Here is a 20,747-nt window from a genome sequence, read left to right as displayed (position 1 = left end):
CTGCTGGTAGGCTGCTATCCTTAGCGAAGCCTTGTTGCGGTGCTCTTCGACCAAATCCAAACTTGCTCTCATAAGTGCTTCGTTCTCAACCTCATCGTACAAGTCCCTCCGAAGAGAACCGGTCCCGACCTCTACAGGGATCATCACTTCGCAGCCATAGGCTAGCAAAAAAGGGGTTTCCGAGGTGGAGGTTCTTGGAGTTGTCCTGTACGCCCATAAGACTTTGGGGAGATCGTCGGCCCAATTTCCTTTGGCCGCCCCGAGCTGGGCTTTTAGAGTGTGCTTGATGGTCTTGTTGACTGCTTCAACTTGGCCATTCGCTTGCGGTCTGGCGACTGAGGCAAATTTTTTATGGATGCCCAGCTCGTCGTAGAACTGCTTGAACTCCTCATTATCAAATTGCTTTCCATTATCCGAGATGAGGGTGTGAGGAATTCCGTAGCGGCACACTATGTTCTTGAAAACGAAGTCTTTTAGCTTTCTGGTCGTGATCGCGGCTAGCGGTTCGACTTCAACCCATTTTGTGAAATAGTCTACCGCGACCACGACATACTTGACCCCTCCTTTTCCGACTGGCATGGGGCCGACAAGGTCGATCCCCCACATGGAAAATGGCCAGGGGCTAGACATATTAATTAGCTCGTGAGATGGGGCTCGCGGAATGTTCGCGAACCGCTGGCACTTGTCACATTTTTTGACAAAATTGTGCGCATCTTCTTGGATCCGGGGCCAATAATATCCCTGACGAACAACCTTGTTCGCAAGAGATCGAGCTGCTGTGTGGTTACCGCAGATCCCTTCATGAATTTCCCTCATGATGTAGTCTGCTTCTTCACTGGTTACACATTTGAGTAGATGGGTATTGAATCCTCTCCTGTACAGCTGATCCCCGATGAGTGTGAAACGAGCAGACCTTACTCGCAGGACCCTTGCCTCGATCTTGTCGCTCGACAGGGTCCCATCCTTGAGGTATTGGACAATGGGAGCCATCCAGGAATCTGGTTGAACCACGCTTACGGCCTGTTCGGTCGAGCTGATAGTTGGAGCATCGAAGAAACGAACAGGAATGTTATCAAGAGCCTCAGAATCTAATGACGAGGCTATCTTTGCCAAGGCGTCCGCTATAGAATTGCTCTCTCTGGGGATCTGAGCGATTTCAAAGTGCTTAAACGATCCCAGAGAGGTCTTAGCCTCTTTTAGGTAGCGGACCATGTTCTCTTCCTTGGCTTGGTATTCCCCTAGGATTTGGTTGACGACTAGCATAGAGTCGCTGTAAATGCTGATCGTGGTTGCACCCATTTCTTTGGCAAGTCGCAACCCGGCGAGCAGGGCTTCATACTTGACCTCATTGTTGGTCACTTTAAACTTGAACCAGAGAATACCATGAATTTGAGCCCCCTCGGGGCTCACAAGGAGAAGACCCGCACCGGCTCTTTTCCTGTTTGATGACCCATCGACGTAGAGGTTCCAGGTCGACAGGTTCTAAATACTTTCTTGCCCGACTTCGCTAGGCTGTTGCTTGCTTGGGAGATAGGAAAATTTTGAGATGAAGTCTGCAACAGCCTGCCCTTTGATGGTCGACCTGGGCTTATACTTTAGGTCGAACTGGCTCAATTCCATGGCCCATTTGAGCAGTTTACTTGAGGCCTCTGATTTCTGGAGGACCTGCCTGAGGGGGTAATTTGTCATTACATTGATTGTATGGGCATGGAAGTAAGGTCGCAGCTTTCTGGATGCGACCAGCAGAGCAAAAGCTAGTCGCTCCATTTCTGGATACCGCATCTCGGCATCCGATAGACGCTTACTTGCATAATATACTGGCCACTGAGCCTTTTCCTCTTCTCGTATTAAAGCTGCACTGACCGCGAACTGAGACACGAACAGGTAGATGAGCAAGATTTCATGTGGAAGAGGTTTAGAGAGGAGAGGTGGCTTTCCAAGATGTTCTTTTATGTTCTGGAATGCCTGCTCGCATTCGGGAGTCCACTCGAATTTCTTATTGGCCTTCAGGACGTTGAAGAATGGTAAACAGCGGTCTGTTAGCCTTGATATGAAGCGATTAAGTGCCGCTATTCGCCCGTTCAGACTCATGACCTGCTTTTTGATGGCCGAGCTCTCCATATCGAGCAGAGCTTGAATCTTTTCGGGGTTTATTTTTATGCCCCGTTGATTGACCATATATATTAGGAACTTTCCTGACGATACCTTGAATGAACATTTGAGAGGGTTCAGCTTCATTCTGTAGAGTCGGAGTATGTCAAACATCTCAGCGAGATGCGCAATATGTTCTAAGGCAACCTGGGATTTGACCAGCATGTCGTCCACATAGACCTCCATTGTCCTCCCGATCTGGTCGGAGAACATTCGGTTGACCAACCTCTGATAGGTCGCACCCGCATTCTTGAGGCCAAAGGGCATGACTTTGTAACAGTATAGCCCCCGGTCCGTAATGAAGGTCGTATGCTCCTCATCTGGCCTATACATCGGGATTTGATTATATCCCGAGTATGCATCCATGAAGCTTAACAGCTCGTGCCCCGAGGTGGCATCAACGAGCTGATCGATTCTTGGCAAGGGGAAGCTGTCTTTCAGGCAAGCTTTGTTCAGGTCGCTGAAGTCTAAGCAGGTCCGCCACTTGCCATTTGGCTTCTTTACCAGGACCGGGTTAGCAACTCAGGTCGGCTAGAGAGTCTCGCGAATGGATCCATTTCGGAGAAGGTTCTCCACTTCTGAGTTTAGTGCGGCGTACCGCTCCGGATCCATCGCCCTTCTTTTTTGGCGAATTGGCTTGGCTTCACTGCTGACGTTCAGTGAATGGCAAATAATGTCCGGGCTGATCCCGATTATATCTACATGCGACAAGGCGAACACGTCAATGTTCTCCTTCAAGAAGCTTACCAGCTCGGAAGCGAACTGAGAGTTGAGACAGCTTCCGATCTTTAGCACTCGGCTCGGCTCTTTTGGATCAACCGAAACTTCGGATAGATCCTCAACCGGGCCACTCAGGGGGATTTCCTGAATTCGCGGATCTATGCTATCCTCCGCCGGACCAGGCTGTGGCTCGATCCGGCTGATCGCCATAGCTTGGCGGGGCGCACATCGCGAAATGCCCTTTCCTTCTAGCGCCAAACTGTTGATGCTTGATTTTGGCACCAACCAATTGTCACGTGCGCAGCGTTGATTGGTCAAGAAGCACACGTGAGTACGAATATAGAAAGCGAAATAAATGCAAAGAGAGTTTTTAAAGTTGTTCGGATGCTAAGGTAGCAAGTCCTACGTCCACTGATTTGTATTGATATTGATAGTGTGGGTCAGGTCGCAACAGCAGACTGACTTACAAAAGATTTGGAAAAAGTAAATGTGTTGTTTACAGGAGAGAGAGTTTCTCAGTGTAAAAATGGCCGAATCCCCTTAATGAAGGGGTCTTCTTCATTTTATATCAAACTGAAATGTGTAATCATCATTAAATCCATGGGTTGGTGTGATTGTCAGGATATAATCCGGCTTTATGTCCCATTGCTCTCTTCCCAATTTGATTTCGCACGATTTATTGCAGGAGAAAGGGACACGTGTGAGCTCTATATCATTTGGCAGGTCTGACGTGTGTTTATTGCTTTGACGGGAGCAGGTCACTCCTCATGTGACTTTCCCACGTCAGCCCTTATTTTCCCAGATATAACATAATGTTATAAATATTTTCATACAAATTATTTCTATGAATTCTTTAAAGGATAAAATCGAAGCTCAAAGTCTTTACGTAACCCAGATCATTCAACTTATTAGTTACTATATTATATTATTATACATGGTGGACTTACGAAATTGTTGTCCCCACATAAAAACTTTGACTTGGTGGCCGACTTTGACTTCGACCAACATTGTGGCCTGCAGGGCCAAGGTGACCACAGGTTCAAGAAATTTTTTGAAAATTTACTTAATAAATAGAGTAACAGACATTTACGCACCTCAGATTTGTCAAATCTACAATTTCCATCCGCGGTTTTATAAATGAGTAATATTACAAACACAATATTTTTCATATAATCTGACATGACAAAAGATGATTGAATAAAAAATTATTTTTAATTTAAATTTAACCAATCATTTTTTACCACATCAGATTGCATGAAAAATATTGTATGTGTAGTATTATATTTCATAATTTGTAAATTCTTACCAAATTTTAAACTCTGTTAAGGTAAATTTTGTTTTGACCAGGCTTGACTAATCAAATACTGTTTTTACCCCTTATTATAATAATGAGTAAATTAATTAATTACTTTCTAACCCTCATATTAATAGAATTAACAAAATAATTATCTTCCTTTCAAATTTATTTCAATAACACTTCAGCCTATTAAATTGGTGATGTGGTATGGATAAAAATACAACTTAAACAAAGACTTTAACTTTGTCCTTCTAATTATGATATAATTGCCACACACACTCTACTGGCGAGCCCTCACTCTAGCGCACCCACTGTCGGCGTGCACCCCCTTCTTGTTGACCTTGATTTCAAGATTTTTGGTTGTGTGTCTTCTTCGTTCATAGAACTTTATTGTTGGTCATTTAGGGCCCATGTTACAAAGAGTTTTGGGGTTGATAGGTGGTCGAGTGGAGCAAGTAGTTTCTGAACTATGGTTCCAAATGTTGATGAGTCAACTTGGGCCAAAGTTATGTTGGCTGAAGTTGCTTCGACTCAGATTGGTAAACTGGTGGTGCCTATTGGAACCATAGTTTGTAAATACATGTACAACCAAAAAAAGGTAAAGGAATTTTACGGGTATGATAGAGCAAAGGGTGAAAAATACATTTATAAAAATTCGGCTATAAAATTCAGATATGAGAAAAATACGATATAGGTATATATGAGTTTAATACGGCATATTGTCAATAATACGTTTTGAAAAATATGGCAATATTAATCCTTATTTTAGCACTTTTCATAATCATTGAATTAATCTTCTTTTGTTTTTCCTTATAGGTGTATGGTTTATGTCTTTTTGAATTATAATATTTTAGTTTGTAAAAAATTGTATCATTTGATTCATTATTAATTACTACAAATATTGTAGAAGTGGACCAATTATGAAACAAAACAAACAATTTTATTTGTGCGGTTACTGCCTTAGTGGTTGAAGAATAGTTGAAGAAGAAGAGAGGAAGAGGGTGCAAAAAAAGAGACGAAGAGAACTAAAGAATAGAAAGTGATTTCATTTCATTTGAGTTTTGACAAAACTCCACCTAAAATGACATCGTTTTGACTCATTAAATAACAAAATTTTATTTTAAAAAATACGGTCGAATTGTTCGAGAATTATACGATTGGGGCATAAAATTCGTGTATAATTCGGCTGTGCTTATAAAATAAGGGAATTCACGTTTTATAGGTGAATTATATGGTTGGACGTATAATTCGTGCATAAAACGCGAATTTACTAAGTAGGATTGGAACATGGTGGAGGTGGTGACAATGATGTTATGCTATTATACATATGGACTTATAGATAGTGTTTGTGTCATAACTTGGCAAGAGTTCCACATTGGTGGGGGAGATCTTTGGGCTATAGGTATATAAACTTGGGTGTCACTTAACATGTTTGATGCGCTTTAGGTTTAGATGCCCAAAGACAAAATTGTGAGAACTATGTGTCCAAAAGAGACAATATCTAACGGATGGGACCCTAAGTTGTTACAAGTGGTATGGGGTAATAGAGCTGACCCGGACCTGACGGTAGTTGGTAAGCTTCATATGAGGACTTGTGGTCCCTAAAGGGGTGGTTCATCATGACTTAGCAAGTCATAGATGATCGAGGAAGCATGGGCTAATGGTCTATAACTTTGGGTTTCCCTTAACATGTAAGGTGGGGGAAAGCATGGGCTAAAGGTCCATAACTTTGGGTTTCCCTTAACACGGGTTTCCAAATTGTGCGTCCAAAGCAAGTAATATCTCAAAGTAGGACCCCAGGCTTTCAGTTTGTGTTGGGAATATTTGAATTAAAGAGTGTACTAATATTTTAGGACTTTGATTTATGTTTACTTCATTCCTCATCTTATTGTTTAAGGATTTCATATTTTCACTCTCTAAGACTGAAATTGCAAACTTTTACCAGGGCCGTCTTTAGAACATTTGTGACCCTAGGCAGGAGTTACTTTGGGACCATCTAATAATATAAGCATATATTAAAAAAATTATTTTATTTTTTTTGCCTTTTGAGATGAAAAATCATTAGGAGAGGTGGACAGCAATCGGTAGGCTAACAAGGTTAGGTTGGTGGGGGGTTTTGGAGAGTAGATGTTGGAGAAGTGATGGATGGTGAAATGGGTGATTTCCAATGCCAAGATTGATAAGAAAATGCTTGAGAAGTCATGGCCCAAAAGGTATCAATGGCCGACGATTGGAAGAGTAAACGGATAAGGTATGATAGGGGTTTTGATGAGAGGGCTGAGGGGAGGAAGATGGTGGTGTCGGGGAAGGCCAACAATGTCGGGTACATGCAAAAAAGGCTGGAAATGGCTGTCGTGTGGTGGAGTTGGGTTGCGAGATTCATCAAAAATTAGTCAAATCAAGGGCTATCAAGGTTGGGAAATGATAAAATGATAATTTCAGTCGATTTTGGTGAGAAAATCGACCGGAACCAAAATTGACCGAAATCAACTCCAAACCACTGGCGGCAAAAGAGGGCTGGAGATGATTTATGTGAATGTCAAATTTTGGGATTGAATTGGGGGTTAGTTATTTGAGATATTTAAATTATTATTTTAGTCTTCCATTGTTAAAAGAGATTCAATGTGTTAATTTAGGGGTATAAACTAGAATATACAAAACTAGAGGTACAAACTTGCTGTTTTGTTAAACTTTAGGTGAGGATATATGTAAAAAGTTTATAATAAATTTGGGTTTTTTTGACTTTTTTTTTTGGGGCCCCTTGACTTAGATAAGAAATTATAAACCATTTTCATTTTTTTAAGATATTAAAAAAAAAAATTATAAAAAATTTGGGCCCCCATTTTTTTGGGGGCCTAGGTTAAGCCGGCCCTGACTTTTACTGTTATGTCATTCTACAAATCAGGAAATTTCGCTGAAATCCAATCAACTCAAAAGATGGTGGAAATTTCGCAGCTGGGAAGGAATTAATGTTATAGTAATTTGTATACAAAAGATTATATATCAGTATATATATGCAAACATTAATCTAGTCCGTATGAGTATGACTTTGGTGATGCAACAAATCAAAGTAGACTTTAGTGAAGAAAGACTTTGACTTGGTTGCAGCGTTGACTCGGTTGCGGCAGACCAACGTTATGGCCAGTGGGGGCCATGGCAGCCGAAATTGAAGGAAACCTTTGAACATTTACCTATGAAGTAAAGAGTAAACGACATGTTCCCACCCAAGGTTTGGCAAATTTGCAAGTTTCCACCCTTGGATTTGATTGAAAATGGTTAAATCTATGACCAAAATCTGGTCGTTGATAGCCATATTCTGGCCATTGTTATTAGCCAAAATTTGGCCATTTCCAGCCAGATCAATGCACGATCGGCAAGATCCGACCGATGATACGTTATTCCGGTCATGTCGGTCAGCGGCCAGTAATGATTGCTGGTAGACAATAGTGGTCTTGGGTAGATTAATTTTCAAATTAGAATAAGAGAAAGAAAAATGTTTTCAGTTGAATGAAATTGGATAATCTAAAAACAAGTCCCACCCCTTTTCATTTTTACACAAAAAATCTTATTTGAGTTGGATTAATTTTCAGAATTGATTGACCCAATAAGTAAGCAAACACATATCATATTTTTTAATTCAAATAGGATAACAAAATAATGATCCAGAATAGTGTAATAAACAGGGGCCAAACTTTTTAGTTGTTATACATACCTATCGAATTATTAAATTTTTATCATATTAATTTATATACAACAATATATATAATATATCCAAACATTAATCAAGTCCGTATATATATGAAGAGCAATGTTATGTTTACTGAGTCATACAACTAGACCAAAAAAAAAAAAAAAAAAAAAGATAGAGTAGTCATTTTACATGAATTTTGTTCTATTTTTACCTAATTGTATGACTCAATTGGAAGCAAAATATTATTGATATATGAATGATGCAAAAAATTAGAGTATATTTTCTTGAGAAAGGAAATGACTGCAAGCTTTCAATAACATTTTTATAACTCTAAACCAGAAGTAACACAGTCCTATAACTTACGGTTAACTTGGCTACCGGTTAAAAAGCACATGTCTAGAACTTTAAATAAGAAGTCATAAGTAATTTTTTTTTATATAAATTAATACGCATATTTTTATATATACTATTGCTCTTCACAAAATTTATCTAATATTACCTAGCCCGAGTGTTGTGTTATCACATGTAAATAAAAATGATTATGCATTGAATGATAATGTAATGCTTATATAGTGAGACATCGTTTGAGATTTGAAATTTGTGATAATTGTTTGGGATGAGTAATATTTTATTTCTATGAATACTTTGAAAGAAAATCGAAGCTCAGGGTCATTGTGTAGACCTAAACATTTAAGATGAGTTATGATATATTCGGAATTTGGTTGCGGCGGCAGACCAAATTTATGGCTGGGGCCATGACCACCTCAGGTCCAAGAAAATTTTAAAAAATTTACTTATAAATTAAATAAATCAGTTTTTGGGCAATTATAATAAATAGTCCTATTTTCACCAGTAAATTAAAAAGATAGCCTATTTTAAAAAGCCTTAACTATATAACCCTCTTTTTATTGTATCGGCGGTTTTACCATTATATACAAAACCCAACTTCTTCACCTCTTATTCATCTATCCAAACACAAATCTTGTCTCTAACCATCACCTCTCTACAAACATCAATAAAAAAATCAATCAATTATCACCCATTCACCATTAAATTAAAGACATTTATCTCATTCTTTCATTGATTGTAAACAATAAAATATAGCCCCCTGTTTGTTTAACTTTTCAAATTCTATTCTATTCTACTATCTTATCTTAAACAGTGAAAAACATGTTTGTTTTAATATTGATTACTCAATTTAAAATCGAATCATATTTTGTTCAACTCAAAACATTTAACAATTACCTTTCACAATAAAAGTTTATAAGTTAACAAAAACACCCTCATCCACCCAAGCCACAGTTGCCCACCAACAACCACCACCGGCCACCAGCCTCCGTTGCTGCCATAATAGGCCATTGGCATTGAAAAGATGCATGATCGGTTGAATTTGACTGATCGTGCATCGATTTGGCCGAAAACGGTCAGATCTATGACCACAGATTTGGCCGTTTCTGACCAGATACACTGTGGATTTGGTCGAAAAAGGCTAGATCGACGTATGATTGGCTAGATCCAATTGGTCGTGCATCATTCCAGCGACTGACGGCCACCATCCAATGGTAGTGGTCGGCTGCTAGCAATCAGTTGAGGGGGTGTTTTTTGTTAATTTATAAAGTTTTATTATGTTGGGGGGAGGGGATTAGGTAAATTAACAAATGTAGGGAGTTAAAAAAAAAATCTAAATATATTCAGAAAATGTTTTCCAATAATATACCAAACACATTCTCAGAATCCTATTATATCATATTTAGAATAAGATTTCCAAAATACTATTAAAAAAGTTTACCAAACAGGCCCTAGGTTTTTTCACATATGAGATAGTTTAGGTATGACTAATGTTTTAAATGTTGTAATTTAGCCTTGAATAGTTTTTAATTATAGTTGGATGTTACGTTTTTGGATTTGGTACTAATTTAAGGGTTTAAAGTTTGTGTTTTCACATTTGTATTGCGTGTTTGTGCAGTCATTCATGCAAGTCGGGCGATTTGGGGTTGGAGGTTGAAGACAACAATGCCCAACTTCTTGTATTCGGTTGATATCAGATGGTGTCGAGAATTTTCTGTCTTTCAAATTCAGGTGACATCAGGTGTAATCAAGGAATCTAGGGCTAAAGGTTAAAGGCGATAGTGCCCCAATCCCGATATTCAGGCAATGTTGGGCATTATTAATGTGTCCTGTTTATGCTTAAGCATATAAGGGCAATTTTGTCCCATAAATTAGAAGAGCGCTATAGAGTGCTTGACTTGTAAAAAGAGGCTACTGTTAATTTAAGAAAAAATTGGGGGCCATTTATATAATTTTATCTTTTTAATTTAAATAAATATGTATATTATTTTAAGTTATTTCTATGAATTCTTTAAATGCTAAAATATTAGAAGGTCAAGGTCTTTATATAGGCCTAATCACATAAGACCAATTTACGATATATTCTACATGGAGGATGTTTTATCAAATTTCTAACTTGAATGAATGACTGCACAAACATGCAATACATTACAAAGACTTATGAACCTAATAAAGTCAAAGGTCACTATGATATAGATCGGCCAAATTCATTACAAAGGCTCTTAACTCTGTCCTTGCTGCAAGAATTTTTATTTTATTAGGTAGAAAATTATATGTTATGAAACTTCTATCTTACTTAAAGACTTGACCCTTGTAATGTAAATTAATCAGGTCTGTATATACACGAATGAATGCAACAAATTAAAGTATATTTTAGTGAAGAAAGAATAACTGCCTGCTTTCAATAACATGTTTATATTTCTATTAAGATTAGAGGTAAAAAATTAGAAGGATCACAATCCTATAACTTATCAATAAGTCTATCCTTACAAAGAAGTCTATAAAGAAGCGTACAAAGTGAAGAAAAAAACAAAAGAAAAACGGAAAAAGAGAGAGAGAGAGAGAGAAATGATAAAGATGAAGGGTGAAGGTTAACTTTGTATGCCTCATTTGTAGGCTTCTTTGTAAGAATAGCACTTATAAACCAACTTGGATATGAGAAAAGGCAGAGGTTTAGAACTTTAAGTAAAAAGTCAAAAATAATTTCTTTTTTATAATAAAATATGCAAATTTTTATAGCTCATACTTATTTCTATGAATTCTTTAAAGAGTAAACGACTTTTTCCCACCCAAGGTTTGCCTTAAAGACACTTTTCCACTCAAAAAGTTTCAAAATACCACTTTCCCACCCAAGGTTTATATTCTATTAATACCCAAAGCTGATTCCGACGATAAAAATTCTTTTTATCATCACCATTTGAACCTTCGTCTCTTCTCTACAAAATCCCTTTCACTTTGGCACTTGATTTCTAGCCGATTGTCGGCCACCGCAAAGCTAGGGTTTTTTGTTCTTAATGGATTTCCAATTGATTCGGGTGGCAAATATTCAATCGGTTACCACCACTTGATTTAGCAGTCTCCGTTCTACAAAACCCCTTTTATCCTGGCTTCTAGTAACTCATCAAACACTGGTTGAGAAAATGAAGTATATTTTGGATATTAATGGAATATAAATTTTGGGTGGAAAAATAGTATTTTGAAACTTTTTGGGTGAGAAAGAGTCATTAAGGCAAACCTTAGGTGGGAAAAACTTGTTTGCTCTTCTTTAAATGATAAAATTAAAGGTCATGTTATGTCTTCATGTAGGCCAGATCATTTAAGACTAGTTATGATAAAATCTACATTCTTGGGGAGTTATTATGAAAATTGTCTCACAAAAGACTTGACTTGGTTTTTGTCGTCGATGCACCTAACTTATGAACCTAATAAAGTAAAGTGTTTCTATGATATAATTGGTCAAATTTATTATTAAGACTCTAACTTTGTCCTTGTTATGAGAGTTTTTAGTTTATATGTAGAAAATTTTAGGTAACGACACTTCTGTCTTACATAAAGACTTCACCCTTTTAATGTTGGGGCTGCACATTTTTATTGTAATATCCCCTGCTCAGCTCACTGAGTAGGGTTTGATGAACTACGATTATAATGTATTGTCTTTTTGCACAAAAAATCTTTGATTTGGTCGCCAACTTTGACTTGGTTGAACCCCTTAACTCCTTGACTACGTTATCAAAACTTGTGAACCTAATAAAGTCAAGGGTCACTATGACATAAATCGGCCAAAATCACTATGAAGACTCTTAACTTTGTCCTTGCTGCAAGAAATTTTTTTATTTATTTATTTTTTATGTAGAAAATCATATGTTACGAAACTTCTATCTTACACTGAACCTTGTAATGTATTAACCAATAAATATAAACTTTAATTCGCAAAAGAAATCAAACAAATAGCTAGGAAGTTGCTTTGAGTAGGACCGTTAGCTTTTGAGAAAATATATTTTTAGGACTTCGATTTACGTCCTCTTTATTCCTTTTCTTGTTGTTGCATGACTTCCTAGCTTAAAATATAACCTTTTTTTTTTTTTTTACAACAAAGCTACGGACACCGAAAAACTTGCACTGAAATTGTGTACCGACCTACGTGTAACACGTTTCTGATTTTTTTAACAATTTTTTTCTAGTGAACGGCCATCTATCAAATTTAGACTGTCGTTCACTCACATGGATGTCCGTCCATATTATATGGACGAGCATCCATATACAAGGGACGGGCGTCCCCATTTAAAGGACGCCCATCCTTGATTAAAATACAATAAAAAAAATTTATAAGCATTAGGGACGGCCGTCCATCCGTTATGGACGGTCGTCCCTTTATTTTGGACGGGCGTCCGCAAATAAGGGACGCCCGTCCTTAACCAAAATATGAAAATAAAAAAGGGAGAACGACTTATATATACCCAACGTTTGTCGAAACGACAAGTTGGTACCCAAAAGGTTTTGAAACGACAAATGGGTACCTTTCGTCATGTTCTGTTAGTGTTTTTCGTTAGATAATAGTGAAAAGACTAAAATGCCCTTAAAAGTTTAATTTTTAGTTTTTTAAAAATCTCTAAAAAACCCCCTAGGTTTGCTAATTTGACTAAATACCCCAATATATAAAAATTTTATAAAATAACAAATACACCCCCGCCACCACAGCGGAAAATTGTGTTACGACACAGACCCATCGGATCTGTGTCGTAACACACCGATGTGGCCTTTTCCGGCCAGATCCGCCACGGATCTAGCCGGAAAAGGACAGATCTATGTCTGGCCTTTTTCGGCCTCGACGGCCAGATCTGGCCTTTTCCGGCTAGATCATCCACGGATTTGGCCGGAAAACGCCAGATCGACATGTTACGACACATATCCGATGGGTCTGTGTCGTAACACAATTTCCCGGCAAGCTTCCGGTCTCGATGGCCAGATCTGGCCGTAAATCTGGTCTTTTCCGGCAAGATCAGCCACGGATCTTGCCGAAAAATGAAAGATCTACGCGCTACGACACAGATCCGATGGGTCTGTGTCGTAACACAATTTTCTGGCCAGATTCCGACGATGGTGGCCGGAATCTGGCACTGCCGGGGGCGGGGGTGTTTTTGTTATTTTATAAATTTTTTATATATTGGGGTGTTTAGTCAAATTAGCAAACCTAGGGGGTTTTTTAGAAATTTTTAAATTTATAGAAAACTAAAAATTAAACTTTCAAGGGCATTTTAGTCTTTTCACTATTATCTAACGAAAATCACTAACAGAACGTGACGGAAGGTACCTATTTGTCGTTTCAAAACCTTTTGGGTACCAACTTGTCGTTTCAACAAACCTTGGGTATGCATAAGTCGTTCGGCCAATAAAAAAAAAAAAATTTGGGACGGCTGTCCATAAATTTTGGACTATCGTCCCTTACGTTTGGACGGGCGTCCATACTTTTAAAAAAAATAAAAAAATCTAAACCTCTTCTTCTTCGTCTTCTAAACCACTTGCAGTCCTCTTCTAAACCAACTTCGTCTTCTTAAGGCTTACACGCACGCAAACTGCGAACTATAATAGGATTGCAAACTGCAAACTGCGCATTTCCTCCCCCCGTGGTGAACTCGAGCTATAAGACAGCTCTCATCCTAGCCCAACGGAAGTGTATTGCACTCTGGCCACCATCTCTGGCAGCTAACCTTGTCGTCCCCCACAGATACGATACTAACTTTGCGTAGCTTCTTCGCCATTTTCATTTTGCTCTCAGCCCCGAACAGGACCCAGCTTTGCTCTCTTTCTGTTCATCCATTAATGAGCAAGATGCTTTTCTTTGCCATAATGATGAACTGTCTAGACCCAACTTTGACACTTGCATGTGCTTCTGACTATAGGGATCTGTTTACCCTTCCTATGTTACCAAATGAAAAGAAGAGAGCAACTGCTGCTAAATTTGAGCTTGCTTCATTGTACGGTGGGCAGAGTGATCAGCTAACAATCATAGCAGCTTTTTGAGTGTTGGAGGAATGCAAAACAGAGGGGTCGAGAAGCACGGTTTTGTTCTCAGTATTTCGTCTCTTCAAGCATCATGAATATGTTGCTTGGTATGTGTAAGCAGCTTCAGACAGAATTAGTTAGGAATGGGTTTATTCCAGAAGATGTCTCAAGTTGTAGCCAGAATGCACATGTGCCAGGCATACTACATGCAATCCTTGTGGCTGGTTTGTATCCAATGGTGGCAAGGTTACGTCCACCTCATAAAAATGGAAAACGATTTGTTAAGATTGCAAGTGGTGCTAGAGTTAGATTGCACCCTCATTCCATTGATTTCAAATTATCATTTAAGAAAACTGAGGATTGTCCATAGTAGCCGTTACAGTAGCCACTACTACGTCTTCATTTTCAAGAAAGAACCAGCAACAGCCACTCCTTGTTTCATTTAAAATGTTTTTTTTTTTTTTTTTTTTTTAAAAGTATGGACGGAATGGACGCCCGTCCAAAATTTATGGATGGCCATCCCAAATTTTTTATTTTATTTTCATATTTTGGTTAAGGACGGGGGTCCTTTATTTGCAGACGCCCGTCCAAAATAAAGAGACGACCGTCCATAACGGATGGACAGCCGTCCTTAATGTTTATAAAATTTTTTTATGGTATTTTAATTAGGACGGACGTCCTTTAAATGGAGACGCCCGTTCCTTGTATATGAACGCCCGTCCATATAATATGGACGGGCGTCCACGTGAGTGAACGACCGTCCAAATTTGATGAACGACCGTTCACTAGAAAAAAATTATTAAAAAAATTAAAGGCGTGTTACATGTAGATCGATACACAATTTCGGTGCAAGTTTTTCGGTGTCTGTAGCTTTGTTGTTTTTTTTAAGTATCAAATTTTGGTTTAATTCCTTTAAACCCCAAGGTTTGCCAAATATAATAAGTCTCCACACTTCTAGAAAAACTCCCTTTCTTGATGAGTAATAACTGTTAAGAAGGGGGTTTCTTGACAATTCTTCACCCCTCATTGAAGCTACTGTCAAGAAAGGGTGGTGACTGCTTTTGAACTTTCAAGAATTTCTTCACAAATCTGTTGATAATTATAATCTGTCAAGAATTGACCGAATTTTAACTAATCAATCATTGACAGTCTTCGAACTGTCAAGAGATTTTAACAAAATAATAATAATAATAATAATAATAAATTGAATATTAATAATAATAATAATCAAATTTTATTAATAATAATTTTCCATCCTTGATAGTCTTAAGGGTGCGTTTGATTTAGTATTTTGGATAGGATTTTGGGGATAATATTGCATTATTGAATAGGGGAGTATTACGAGGTAAATTTTAAAAATTTATGAAAAAGCCCTTAGGTTTACTAATTTAATTAAAGAACCTAATATATAAAATGACAAAAACATCCCCACCACCTGCAGTGCCAGATTCCGGTCACCACCACTGGAATCTGGCCGAAAAATTTTGTTACGGCACAGACTAGTCGGATCTATGCCGTAACACGTCGTTACTGCCTTTTCCGGCCAGATCCACCACGGATCTGGCCAGAAAAGGCCATATCTACGATCTATTATGGCCATCGACGACCGAAAAAGGCCAAACGACAACGATGGCCAAAGATGTGGCCGTCGTTTTCAGTCAACAACGACCATTTCTTTGGCCGTCGCTGATGGCCAAATCTGGCCTTTTCCGGTCAGATCCGTGGTGGATCTGGCCGAAAAGGCCAGGTCGGTGAACTTCCAACCATTTCTGGTCGGAAGTTAGGCCGTTGTACAGATTCCGACTATCACCGACAATGGTTGCCGGAATCTGACAAGTTGGATTGATGAGAGTGTTTTTATTAATTTTTAAACTTTTTTTGAGGGGGTATTTAGTGAAATTAATAACCTTATGGGGTCTAAAGTAATTAAAAAATATGGTAATATTTCTGGAATAATGTGCCAAACATTATTTGGAGAATAGGATCCAGAATATGAATAAAAATACTGAGCCAAACATGTACAAAAATGTCAAGAATTTTTTTTGTAAATTTTAAAAAAAATATTTTTATTTTATAATTAACTTATTTTCCTGATTATTACCAATTAAATAATGGAATAATGTAAAGAAATTCTTCATAATACTCCTCAACCAACAACAATTATCACAATTCAACAATAAATTTAAACATTTAAGAATCTCTCAATTAGTTTATTGAATGGTACACTTTTTACGTGGATTTACTGAACAAGCAGATCCATAATTTTTCATAAATATTACAACTCCAAGCCCCATACAACTTAGCGACTAGTCAGTTTAATAATCAGCTAATCACCAGTGAGGCTTTTGTAATCATACTACTGGCTACATAAAATAATGCACAAGATCTAGGAGTTATTTTCAAATTATACTTTTGTATACATGTATGTAGTTTAATGCATCTCCACTACTATGTTTAATATACTAGTAGTACTATACATCCCAAGTTTGTATTCCACGTGATATGGCCTTATTTTTAGAAATACATACCATTGATCACATTATAACATGATCCACAAACACCACCAAAATAATGACAATATTTAGAATGCAAAACTAGGGTATATGATCTGCTTAAACATACAGAGCAGCAACCACACCAATAAGTGAACACGAAAGGACAATTGTATAAACATAAATCAGTGTATCCTTATAAATCACTAGCTACTAGAAAAAACCCCTTTCATTGACCAACCATATATCTCTGAGGAAAGAAATATGGCCAAGAAATAGTTACCTTAAAGCTCTCTATGTTAGTAAGTAGCAAAATTTCATTTCCTGGAGGAATGGAAAAACATGCACAACCATTTCGAAGTGAGATTTATGGAGAAAGTAAAATTGAGTATAAATATAGTTCCATATTAATATTTAGCCATTGATCAAAACAAACTAAAAATTGGTACGCAAAGCTTACAGAATTAATATGGAAACCAAAACTGATTATTGCAATATGCAGAATTTCAATTAAAAGAAACAAGAGTATTATTAACATGCAATCTACATCCATAGCAGTCTATAATATAGTACTAAAAAGTCTAAAATCTATAATCTACTAAAGGTCAAACATGGAGGAAATATAAACTAATTCAATAAAAGATCAAGTTCAAAAGTCTTCTTATGCCCCAACGCTTTTAGGAAGGCTATTAAACAATTCATGTCATTTCGGAAGAAGGTAAGTTAGAATCTAACATTTTCTCTAATACCTATTCCTGTCTCCAACAAAAATGTAGTATATAGATATGCAGGTCACTTGTAAACAATTAATAGCGATATGCTGCAATTCTTTGTCATAATTTATATGAGAGAAGACCATAGACATTAACCTGCTGCATCAGGACATTGTTGTCCCCTTCAAAAGCAGATTGCACATCAAATTCACTTTTCAAATAACCGACATGATTTTCAGTCTTCAGGCCTTGTGCTCCACGTCTTCACGGCATTCCTAAAAGAACAGTAGTCTGAATCAGACCACTTAACATAAAAGTAAATAATCGATGTGTAGTTGAAGTTCCTGACCTGTAGTGTTTGTTGATTGTGCCAGGTAAAAGTAGCCTTGAATGCACTTGAAATAACATGAATGGTTTTGTTTGACTGAGGAGCCCTATTCACATATAACATCTTCATGTAGTTTGCAGCAGAACTCATAGCATATCTGTTGCAGAATCAATAATGGGGATGAAAAGGGGAGGATAGCAGCAGAAATAACAACACCAGTTTATTAGATAAGATCATCAATAGATAGGTCCAGTATAATTACTCCTATTCAAATACCACAAATAAATGCAGCAATCAGGAAAAATTTATTAGCATTACTAAGTGAAAAAATATACACTTCCAATAGAATCAAACTCCTTACTTACTTGGCAAACAGATAAGAGTCAATTGGGAAAATTTTGTAGATGTGTCAACACTGGCAAATCCAGTAACATATATACTCAGTTCATACCAGATACTATAAATGTAAGGGAAGAGAAGAGAGAAAAGTTTAATCCCAAAATTACAATAAAATTTAATTTCACAATGCAAGTTATCGAGATGCTTAAGTCTTTGCAAGGAGAGGCAATAGTCACCGTTGATGACTTGGATAATTGAGCAACAGGATTTCAGGTCCATTTGGTGTAATAGAGAATGCCTGCCTTGATAATGCATACCTTAATAGCTATTGATAAGCCAATCTAAAAGGAGAAGAATGTTAATTTCCAATAGTTCATTAAGTTTCTCAGGATTACCTGCATCCCTGGCCTAAGAATCATATACAACTGCAAAAGTTTTGCAACTAAAGGGAGACCAGATTTAAAATCCATTATTACCTTTGATATGTACATTGCTGCTGATGCTATAATTACACAACCAGATGTTAAAGCGGCCTTGAAAGCTGCAAATCACTAAAAATAACACAAATATATAAGAGCTTAGAAAGTCATCTTATCAGATAAATTAAGCTAGAAGAAGATAACAATATGCCATCTATCATAAGGTAATTACCTGATCTAGGTCTTTGATTGCACTAAGATATTCTCCATCAGGTGAAACATCAGCAATTGAATTCAACAAATTCTCCCTAGGGATTCGGACATTATCAAACCTGAAAAAATTCCAAAACTTTTGAGTTACCTCTTAACTATAGAGAGCATAGTTTTTTAAGGTCATTCAAACGTAAAGTAGAGCAGTTTAACTACAAAAGGTCTTATAACTATTTCCAAATTCGACCATTATCAACGCCATTCAACCCAATTTTATGACCACAATCAGCTATCCAGATATTAGGACAAATTTTACCATCTGCATTCCTGATCTGGCAAATGAATGCATGAACCCCTTGATTTTTCCCATTAATTTCAAGCTGCGAAAAGACCACCGTCTGTGTTGCATGCTAAATAGGCAAAACAACAAAAACTATGTAAACACAGATGCTGCAAGTACAATTTCTACCCATGGCATGGGAATCAAATTGAACAACAAAAATTGCCAACCAAATCTTAAAGAAAGAAAAATTCCTTACATTGGCTGCTCCACCAATACAATATTTTTGAGCTGACTCACAAGGAGTGTTTATAACAAACTCTCCGGTGTTTGAATCATAAGTGGTAACTGTTTCAATTCCTTTAACGTAAAAATAACAAACCCAACACAAAGTTCAAAAATTAAGAACATAGTAAGATTCCACAAATCAATTAACAACCTTGACATACATACATTACTTCCATGTCCCAACTCCGTCATTGCAAAGCAACCTTTTACCACATAATTCTCAGTGTCTTTCAGCCATTTGTCGTGGTGTCGCTTTTTCGTCCCCAAAAACTTTATGGCTCCACCCCTGCATTCAAAATCCATAATAACTTCAAATCAATAACTACATTACACATATTCTAGTCTCTCAATCCTTAAAGAAGAACAAAATAACACCAATATTCATAAACACATATGTTACTAACTTCAAATTAATAACTACATGACACTACCTTCTTGTCCCTTAATCCTTAAACAATAACAAAACAACACCAATTAACAAACAAAAACGAATGCCAAATACCGCATAGCCATATCAAAATATCAAATAAGAAAAGAAAAAGCCAATTAGCAAACAAAAATGAATACAAAAATACCGAAAGCCATATCAAAAACTCAACAAATCATCAGCTTAAAACGAAAGCTAAGTACCTGTTTCGCCATTTTTCTTCTTTGCGCTTCCTCTCCTATTCTCTCTGCTTATTCTTCAGCTCCTTCTTGCGAGCACTGAACACGCACACAACCCCACAAGAAAAAATCAATAAACTAAAATTTGATCAAAAAAAAAAAAAAAAAAGACGAAACCCAAATGAGACAATAAGACTTAAAAAAAAAAGTCCCAGATAAAAAAGAGACGGAAAAAAAAAGATGAAGCCCAAGTGTAAGAGGCACTGTCTCGTTAAAGTAGTCCTAAGTACTTTCATGATATAAAAAATAAGATTCACAAAAAGTCAGCAGAAGTAGGAACACAAAGTAGGCGAAGAAGATTCAGCATTCTAACAGGATTTTTACTTTGGACAAGGGCTACTTTTACTATATGGTACAAAATAGCCAAGAAGATTCACAAAAATTCATCAGAAGTAGGTAAGAAAAACACAAAGTAGTACTAGAGAAATGAAAGCACTTCCACAAAGTAAAAAAAAAAAAAAAGGGAGTTCAGCAACTAGAGATTCAGCCATCAAATGGAGAAGACAAGGCGAATGGAGTGGAGAAGTCAAGGATTTCAGGCAAAAATTGGAGAAGAAGAGGGGGACGGAGTGGAGAAATGGACAGCAATTGCGTCGTCGGCGGCAGGGTTTTCGTGGTTTGGGGATTTTGTATAGATAGTGTCATAGTGACGACGGAGTGGAGAAGTTAATTAGATTGTTTATTTACTTTTTTAAATTTTGAGGGTTCAAACAATTTGAATTTTGGGCAAAATTGTTTATTATTATTTTTTTTTAATAAAACTGGGTTCGGGGTTTTGTGTTTCCTTAATTTTAGATTTAGG

General features: G+C 37.2%; 1 long non-coding RNA gene across 4 annotated transcripts; it reads right to left on the bottom strand.

Moving 5' to 3' along the window:
- Positions 1-16,855: 16,855 nt before the first annotated feature.
- Positions 16,856-19,358, bottom strand: LOC116115222. 4 transcript variants are annotated; one of them, XR_004125641.1, is made up of 8 exons: positions 19,251-19,358; positions 19,028-19,121; positions 18,734-18,833; positions 18,559-18,633; positions 18,109-18,423; positions 17,765-17,900; positions 17,572-17,690; positions 16,856-17,026 (listed from the first exon to the last, which is right to left on the bottom strand). It is a non-coding gene; the product is annotated as an uncharacterized LOC116115222 (long non-coding RNA). The 4 variants fall into 4 exon arrangements; XR_004125642.1 differs by having other exon boundaries at positions 18,319-18,423; XR_004125639.1 differs by having other exon boundaries at positions 17,765-18,423.
- Positions 19,359-20,747: the final 1,389 nt, after the last annotated feature.

Source organism: Pistacia vera, unplaced genomic scaffold, assembly GCF_008641045.1.
Source record: "Pistacia vera cultivar Batoury unplaced genomic scaffold, PisVer_v2 Contig734, whole genome shotgun sequence".
In the NCBI taxonomy this organism is placed as follows: Eukaryota; Viridiplantae; Streptophyta; class Magnoliopsida; order Sapindales; family Anacardiaceae; genus Pistacia; species Pistacia vera.
This window is presented reverse-complemented; position numbering and strand designations above follow the sequence as displayed.